General features: G+C 25.8%; 1 non-coding gene across 1 annotated transcript; it reads left to right on the top strand.

The window, feature by feature from the left end:
- Positions 1-10036: 10036 nt before the first annotated feature.
- Trnad-guc (transfer RNA aspartic acid (anticodon GUC)) lies at positions 10037-10108 on the top strand. The gene has a single exon. It is a non-coding gene; the product is annotated as a tRNA-Asp (tRNA).

The raw sequence follows: 10108 nt of genomic DNA, 5'->3' as shown, positions 1-10108 counted from the left end.
TACTATTTAAATTTCTATGTAAATGAATCATGTTCAAATAGTTAAAAATGTATCATTGTAAATATTAATAGATGTAGATAGCCAAGGCTAGGAACATCTTATCTTATCTTAATAAAAAAAAAAACATTTATACTTGCATACTTCTATAGTAGTTAGTTACCTACCTATATAATTTCTTATATAATAAATAATAATGAATAGATATTATATAATATCTAAATATTTGATTCACTAATTATCCTTAATTAAAATTTTGACTTTGAAGTAATGTATTCTAATTATGTTATTGGTACCAAGTAGGTATAATCAGAATTAATCGAATTTTGAAAAACATAGGTAGGTATATATTATAATATTTTGCGATCAGGTTACGGGATCAAATTATATTTGACACCTGACATTTCAGAGATTACTGAATAAATTATTATTATTTTCTTAATGTCGAAATATTTGATATCACTATGTTGATTATTGTTACACATTTTAATTTAACGAATTTCTGTACCTATTCGACTTAATACATCATTAATTACTAATTAGATAGGTACCTATGTAAAAAGTCCAATTAGCTGCAGGTTTTGAATACCCAATATCAATATTTTCTGTTTTTAACTGATTAATTATTCGATAAATAAACTGAAAAAAGTGACTATTAAAACTATCAGACATATTATATAGAGATACTAAATAATTATTCTATCATACATTCATACATGGTTATTATTATTGTTGTTGTAATTTATTACTTGACTTTTGTTAATTTTTTATCACTGATTATTGTATAGCAAATGGGCCAATAAATATTCAACTATGACACTCTCCACTTTTAAGTCGATATCACCATGTACTGTAGAATGATGTCAACAGATTTGTGATACGTAAAAATAGCTTAAAACTAGTCTTAATATTCTAAACATTTTAATGTATACAGGAAATCATAATAATTTAAGTATCTAACGTTTCAAGATTCTACGATAAATTTTTTTATTATTGTTTTAAATCTTATAATATAAGATAACAAATATTACGAAGATAAATCTTTAATATTAAATATTATCAACATTTTAAATTCAAATGTTCTTCAAGAATTCATGTGACTTAATACAACGAGTATTATTATTTTTTCATTTTCATTAAAATACTTATGAAAATTATGAAAAGTGTTGTATTTATTTTTCAAATCGTGTGTTTAAATTAAAAATGTTTAAGTGAGTTATACAACAATTTACTTGATTATCATAGGTACAACTAGAACCAAATAAGCTAGAAGATTTGGAATACAAGAACTTATTTTTTCACTCTCAATCTAAATGTATATAATTTTCAGTAAAAATAATAAATATGCATAAATATATATATTTACTTTATATTTTATTCACCAACTTTAAATTTTATGAAATAATAAAAGTATAATATAATCTGTCTGCTAAGTTACATGTATTTTAAATTTATCATCGTTCTTAAATTAATTATAAATATATCGTTTAATATTGAAAGAAGGCAAATTTTAAATACCAAGCAGTATATTATTATTCTATTTTAACTTTATAGTTTATTTTTAAATCAACTCATAAAAGCTAAGTTTCTTTTAAATAAATTACATTTCTAACTTAGATATACAATTAACTACATAACTAGTTGGGATGAAAACAAATTTAATATTTTAATTATTAATATTATAATATTTTTGTACTCCCAAATTGTTTCTTTTTTTGTATTCCGTGCGCATGTGTACAAATCACTGTATTTTAAATTTAATTTTAAATAGCTATTGCGAAACAAGTGTGCGAACTGCGAATCGCCTTCTGTACTGTTTTCGTAGGCCGATCGGCGCTAATTGCCTGCAGGATTTTATTATTTATTCTATAAGCACGGTGATGCTAAAAATCATAAAAATAATAATAAAATAATACTGCAGCCAGTCTGTTGATATAAATCGGTTTGTGCACCGGAGCTCGTGAACCATCAAGGTTTATAGATTATAGAATCTATAAACCTTGGTGAACCATCACACGGTATTTGATAACGGCAGTGCTCTCTATGTGATGGAGTGTTGTTAGTTATAGGCCAATGGTGATCGTTCACCACCATCAGAGGGCGGTTTTTGAGCCTTCGCGCTCTCCCCTGTCACGACGGGGATCGATGTTCGTAGTATATATAAGACCAAATCAATACCTATTCGATGTGAGGACGCTCGTGGTAGTCGGCGTCACCCAGCCGTACGGCAGGCCTGTTTACAACAGTGGTTCCTTAAACGTTCTTTAAATGCACACGGGAGTTAGTAGTTAAAAACTGTGACTATCTAATGACCAACCAAATCCATCATTGCTTCATTGTGCGTTCGGGCTCATACCCCGGCCGACACAGGAGCAGTTTAGACGTCTTCGACTAACCACAACCCTGTACCGTCCTTACCACAAAATTTTTGTCGCCCTATTTCGCAGAATTTTTTTTTTCTTTATTTCGTTATTCTTACTCTGTGGTTATAACTATATAAGGAAACTGCCAACGGTAAGAATAATAAATTATATAGTAAGACAGGTTATCATAGATAACGATTTTATTATAGCTATAGGCGTTTCCGCTCAAATTATCGCCTATATTTATCTTTAATCATCCAACATTCAACTGAACAACGTAGAACACTATTTTTAAAAAAATAATACACTACTGTAGTATAATTTTTATTTTTTTTTCCAATTTTTAAGCTATAACCATAGACAAATAAATATATAAATAGGTATATTAAATAAATTTAAATGCATTTTTTAAGGGCATTAAAATCCCAGCCCTACTTATTAGTTATTACAAAATATACGTAGTAAATTACACTAGAAAATATGCACAAATGTTATTAGTAAGTATATTAATTATAAATAATTTTTGTTTTCACCGTTTGGTTTATATAAGTTACATATGACCTAATTTATGAGGAATACATTTTGATACAATAATAACAAAAAGTAGAAAGTAATTTTTAAAATAAATATATTTAATTCGAGTAAAAAAAATTAACCAACATCATGAATTTATTTTATTTATTACAAAATATACCATTATTAAAAAATTTTCATTTACCCTTCCTGGTATATTTATTCTGAAAAATCAATAAAATTATAAATTAAAATAATAATTTAATGAAAAATATATCATAATAATATGAACACATATTATTGCATTGCACAATTAGATGATTCTTAAGATTTTCAAACAGGAAGCTGTGGCAGCGGTCAGATAAAATGTTTTTATAAGAAGAAAAACTTCGTTCAACGTCCACAGAAGTAACAGGAGCGTATTTGAAATAAATCATATCATTTAAAGTTAGATCTTCCGAAATACCATCTCTATTTGTTGTATTTTTACCGTCCAGAATAGCAGATATAAGTTTTAATATTAGTCGTAATATCATTTGTTCGGTATTTTCTACAGTTAAAGTCGGTGTAGAACCACATAGGTACTTGTTGTATTGACTACTATTGTGTAGTTTCTATTGTATACCTAATAAATTGACAATTACCTATAATAAACATAATATTATATTACTTTTTCAATTTGTACCAACTCTACCGAATCCAAATTCACCGAGAAATATTATTGATAATTCATTCAATTTTTATCTCACACATTTGAAATTAGCAGTAGTTTTTAACTCAAATAAATTTAAAAATTGTATGGTTAATTGATGTACACCACTTGAAACCAGTGTTAGACTGTCAACTGGAATTAGGTACATGTTTATGATCGATACTATTTTACAGTTAAATTTCTGAAATCAGTTTTAGTTAATTAAAAAAAAACTATGAAATGTACTACAAATATATTTCCTATATATATATCACCTCCGTATATATATATAATAATTAATAGGTATTATATAATTAAGATTTCGATTTTCACTCTGTACTCGTCATATACTTTTAGTTGGTTTCTTTCACCTTTTTTAAAAAAATATATATAATATTTTACTTCTTTTGATATTTCTTTTCTATTTCTTATAATAATTGAACATTTAATTCGACGAAGAACTAGTATGCGGATTTTGTAGCATATTATTCATATCATATAATTTTGTACGGCGAGTCGGCGATTAAAAATAATACACCAATAATATCAAAATTAGTTGTGTAAAAATGAAAATAATATTATTTAAGACTAGTAAATTAAATATATTAAATCAATATATTATAATTGGTAAGTACAATTATATAACTGTAAGAAGTATTAAATCTATCAAAGTCGAATTAATATATTATGCACTTCCGTACGTCGGCACTCGGGCTCGATTGTTTGGTAACGTATATTATAGCATTATAACGACGCGAATGTTTAGAGGTTGTTGTTGCTTGTGTTATATAGATAAACTTTTATAGTTTCAAAAAACCACAGACGATTTTTAAACTTTTAACCTAATACGCATTTGATGGGGAGGTAGTAGGTAGGTACCTATTCACTATTTACACAAAATAAGTAAAAAAAAATAATTATAATAATATATTATGGTGGCGTTGTAATATACAATACAATATTTTACGTATTTATTGTGTGAGAATATTAGAAGAATATATAGCTGTACAAAGAAATGAGAAAAATCCAATTCAACCATTTATAGTAATTGTTGGTAGGTACACCAGTGAATCTTAAGGAAATAGAAGTTTTTCTGATTTTATTAAATATAGAGTGTTTCCTAGTGTTATGAATTTAACAATATTACAATTGTCGATAGTACAAGACTAACTTTAAAATTGATAATAAACATTGTTGAAATTATAAGATTTGTATGATTAACATTAATATTATCAATATGATAGTATTATATTGTCGGCTCTATATTAACAAGATTATTGTCAATTCAACCAGGAATTTTTTCAATATGATTATTTTTTTTTCGGTGGTGTATATTATAATTATTATAGTATATTGTATATATGCTGTGTCGCTGTATATTTCGATATTCGAATATTATGAACTTGTGATTAAGTTGAGTTATTCCGTTTTAGCGTGCCAATGGATTCTCAGTAACGTTCCGAGCCACTGTTTGTAAATCCTCGACAATTTATATTTGTTCCTCTACTGATTTTTGTTTTTTTTTTTTTTGATTTTTGCCAAGTACCAATAGTGATATTATTATGACCAGATGGCTGGCTTCAATGTTTTTCTTGTGTAATTACTTTTATTGAAAATAACTATGTATTTTTTAATCGTAAACCAATAGTTTTTCTTAATTTAAATATGATTTATTTTCTTATTACATATATAACATATTTGTTTAAGTTGAATAATCAATCATTGTGAATGTTTATTCAGTGGATATTAATTAGTAATTTTACTGATTCTCGCATGAAAATTATTATTTATCTCAAGGTCACACATGGGTTAAGTACCTAGGTCTTGATAATACTGATAAATAAAATAAATATTAGTTCATTTTAGTTTAATTAAATACAAGCATCAAACAAAATGATAAAATAATTAAAAGTGCTGACTGCTGTGAATAATGTATACTATAAAACATATAAAACGCAATACAAATTGAAAAAAAAATTAAACTAAAAACCTACATTAAAAAAAATTTTAAATAAAAATTTCATAATTTAATTTATTGTTATGTACATAATTCAATTTTCCGAAAAAAGCTATACGTTAAAAATAACTTGAATAAATGCACTTGAGCTACAAATTCATGGCTCTAATAATAATATGTATATGTAATAATAACTAATATAATAATAAAAAAAATAATTATTGGTAAAAATCAAGCACCACCTTTTTACAAAACACAAGATGTTATAAAGACATTCTATCTGATATTCTAATCGAACTCGTGTCGAATGCATAAAGCAATGTTTTACATAAAACGTGTAATAATAACAATTTTAAAAAAATACAATATTAAACATCAACCGAGTATGACAATAAGTTTATTGTGCAAAAAAAAATTGTGGTCTCATAATATAGTTCAAATGTACCTATTGTATTTATGTTGTGTGTTCTGCATTCATTTATTATTATGTATGCGAAAAACGATTCTCGGTTAAATCGATCTATCATTCTAGGATATTAAAAAAAAACTTAATTTACTTAATTTTTCAGATAAAATTACACATTACTTTAGTCCGTTAAAAAAATTCATTATATTTAATTATTAATTTGTGAAATTGTGAGTATTTATACATTATTTTTATTAATTATAGATATAATAACTTTTATAGTTATATAACTCATCATTTATTAAGTGTTATATAAGTTTTTTTTTAATAATTTAATGAGTTACCTATCCTTAAATACAATAGACTTACGAATGACGTAAATCAGATAATAATGGTCGTATGAATAACTTAAAATTAATTATACTATTTTAAAAATGTCTCTAAATTTAGAAAATAACAATTATGTACGTAAAAACAAATAAGTTCAAGCCCTTTAAATAATATTTATATGTGTACTATCTGAATTAAATGCAACAAAACTACTTAAATGGTTGTCCTTCGTTGTATCCAAATTCGAAAAAAATTGAAATTAAAATATCTATAAAATAAATTGTGAGTAGGTATGTTTTTTTGATATTTTTTATTGGCAATAATGAGGATATATTATAAAAAACTATAAGATTTACATTTTTAAGCCTAAGATTGAAAGTATTATACAATTAACAGTATAAACAAATTTTAACCGGTTTATGGTTATGACCAACTTTCAAAATCGTTTATTTGATAATTTTGATATAGGTATAACTTTCTAAATATTTTGACTCAAACAAATTAATTAAATATTTGAATTTTTCGATATTTTTAGTTTTTTTAGGTTTTGAGCGGACGATGAACGTATTGATTTTACAATAATGGCATGCATTTTTTGGTCTTTCATTAACTTGTAGGACAGTCAATTTGCTTTAATTTTATACATGAAGGTTGTTTCTAGTAGAAAATTGGATCTAATTAATACTCTAAGGAGTTAAAAATAAAAAATTCTTCAGAAAATATAGAAAGACTAATGTAAGTTTGGATGTTATAGCTAATGTATTAAGGGTATAAACCCTGGTTTAGAATCTTTAATTTCTAGTTGGGTTAATGATATAACTTTTATTTATAAAATAATTACAAAAAATTGATTTTAAAATAACAACTTGTTACTCAAGAAACAATTCTCCTTTTCTAGTTCGTCATTATACTAGTAACTTAATTGTAAATAGCCCGGACAATCAATTTTTAAAAACATTGTAATAGGTACCTAACCTAATTTTGATTGTTGTTTTGACGTTCTTGCAAATTAAAAAATATTATAATGAGTATGTATGTAATAAATATATATTATTTAGCTGTATTCATTAGCCCTTTAGTGTGTTAAATTTAAATAAATAAAATTACTTGTATATGGCTGTATTATATAGAACTCAAATAATTCGAAAATTATAGCACATAAATAATAATATGTAATTAGTTTAGTACCTAAGTAAGTAATACATTAGAGGTAATTAATACATTTCTAATGTCATACTGACAAAATCTTTCAAGTATTAGTATTTACAAATTATGTATACCTATTATTATTATTATAGTATTTTTTTTTTATACTACTTAATAAACAAATAAATGTAACTAGGTATTTTACAATTAAAATATTTTCATGTGATACAAGAAGATTAGTTAACCGACCTAGACCTTAGATAATACCTTGTCTATTTTTATTAAAAATATATTTTTTGAACAATTTTATGTTATTTAAAATATTGAGATACTTGGGGTATTCATAAGATCAATATTATCTAGAAAGATAATATTATGTTAAATAAACATTCATTAATTCTTGTTTAGTGCTCACTCTTCATGGAAATTAAAATACGGTTTCGTCTAAAAATGAAAATTCGTAGCACTATGAATAAAAATTATTAAAAATATGTGAGCGTAGTATGTGAGCACTATGTTTTGTTTTATCCTTCTGGCTCAAGCTCAGTATAGTACATTTGCGTTCAACTGAACTAATTACGTGTTTTTAGCTTTTTTAAAATATTAAAATGAATCGAACTATTATAAAAGTTAAAGTTTTGAATATTGATTTTTTCATGATATTTCAATATTTTTATGCATGTTATAAGTACTTATGTAGTATTGTTTTTATGTTTTAGACTAATATTTCAAACCTATTTGGTCAAATAAAAGTCAAATTACCTAAAAGTGAGTCAATTCGTTAGTTACGTTATGACTTATGTTCATCAATATAAATAATATGGTCCGTTTACTACGTGTTTTTTAAAAGCGGAAGGAAATAATTATTTATCACAGCACATGTGGTACAATAGTTTAAAAATACAGTTATTCGTTACACTAACGCTCCCAGGAGATATATGTTGTCAGACGTTGATAAATTTATCTCTAGTCGTGTGCTTTATTTTTGTTTTTACGGATATTAAACAAGCGTATCATGTTTTGTCGACAGACTAGGTTAAAAATAAATTTTATGACAAGTTATATCATCTCCACTAAAAATTGTACATGTAGTTAAAATGTATTTGTTTGATTTTATTTTTATGATTATAAAACTACACAATACGATTTCACCGGTTAATAATATTTATGTACCATAATATACACATCTATTTTTGTGAAATGAGTAGGTAATTTAAATTGGATTTTATGTGTAGGTATTAAATATTAGTCGTACATAAGACGTGCATGTCTATTAATCCGTAAATAAATGTATATAATATAATATAATATAAAACGATGTTCGTACAATACTCGTATTTTGATACGACGATAACGGATTTAAACACGTCATACTATTGATTACATAATAATATATTACAATAAACTAATATAAAAATCAATGCACTTACTATAAAATACAAATACGTTTATTGGTAATACGCAATGAATTGGTAGATACGTCGTATAAAATGCCTAAATGTTGCTCCTTAAAATGTGCTCTAATCCTGCGTAACGGTCGGGTCGACTTCGCGAAATGAACGAATGATTATTATATTTTTTTTACAAACAACTGTCACGCCTGCGGATTTCAATGGTAGACAATCTAACTTACTCGTGCGCTGCTGTCTAATCGGTCGGGTCCCTTAAATCGATTACGGTAACTTAATAATAATTTAATTATATTGTTTGTAATACTATTATTGTATTTTATTGTCAACAGACATCAGCTTCGATTTGTCAGTTAATTTTTCTTCAGCGGTGGCTACGCTTTCGTCAAGTCTCGAACAGACCAAAAATAAAGCGACTGTATTCGAATCAATGTAGGTACCTATGTTTATAAATTACCCATTTTAGAACCAGCGAATCGAGCTCAATACAAAGTGTGCCACCTCCTTCTTAGGCCTTGGAAAAATAATATAATAATATTATAATTTAATAAATATCACAAACTATGTTTTAAATATTTTAGAACTCCTACCCTACCCTATCATAAAATGTTACCTATGGACACCACTGCCTATGTGATGTTGATAACCTAATAGTTAGGTACCTACCTATCGAATTAACATTTAATTCCTTTTAAGTTGTCTAATATTCAACACGGACTTAGTACACGGTACTTATTGTAATGTTGTCAACGATTAATGTATTATAATGTTTTTTAATCAAATATATAATATCATATAGGTACATAAATAGTAATACGATTAATACGATATACTTTCATCTTTCAACAATCGCATTCGATTCAAAATGGATGTTCAATAATATACAGATTAAAATTTTCAATCTAAAACAATTTCGAAAATCTTAGTAAATTAATGGAATTATAATTGCAGAGAGAAAATTATGCTATGCTCTATGTCTTATCGAGCCTATACCTACGGCTACCTATACCTTAATTTTACATATACGAATGCCATTAATAAAAAAGTAATAATCATAATTCATTAAAAGTAATATTTTTATATTGCATAAGAGGAGTATGAATATATTTTATCAACTTACACGACAGAGAAATACAATTTTACATTTTGTGTTATTGTCTTTATAATGTTACAATATATAACGAACATAGTTAATAGATACTTATTTCTTCGTAGTAGTCACAATCCTCGGTAGTATAGTGGTAAGTATCCCCGCCTGTCACGCGGGAGACCGGGGTTCGATTCCCCGCCGGGGAG

Source organism: Aphis gossypii, chromosome X (genome assembly GCF_020184175.1).
Source record: "Aphis gossypii isolate Hap1 chromosome X, ASM2018417v2, whole genome shotgun sequence".
NCBI classification, from domain to species: domain Eukaryota; kingdom Metazoa; phylum Arthropoda; class Insecta; order Hemiptera; family Aphididae; genus Aphis; species Aphis gossypii.
The sequence above is the reverse complement of the archived record's forward strand: the minus strand, read 5'-3'. Positions and strand labels throughout refer to the sequence as shown.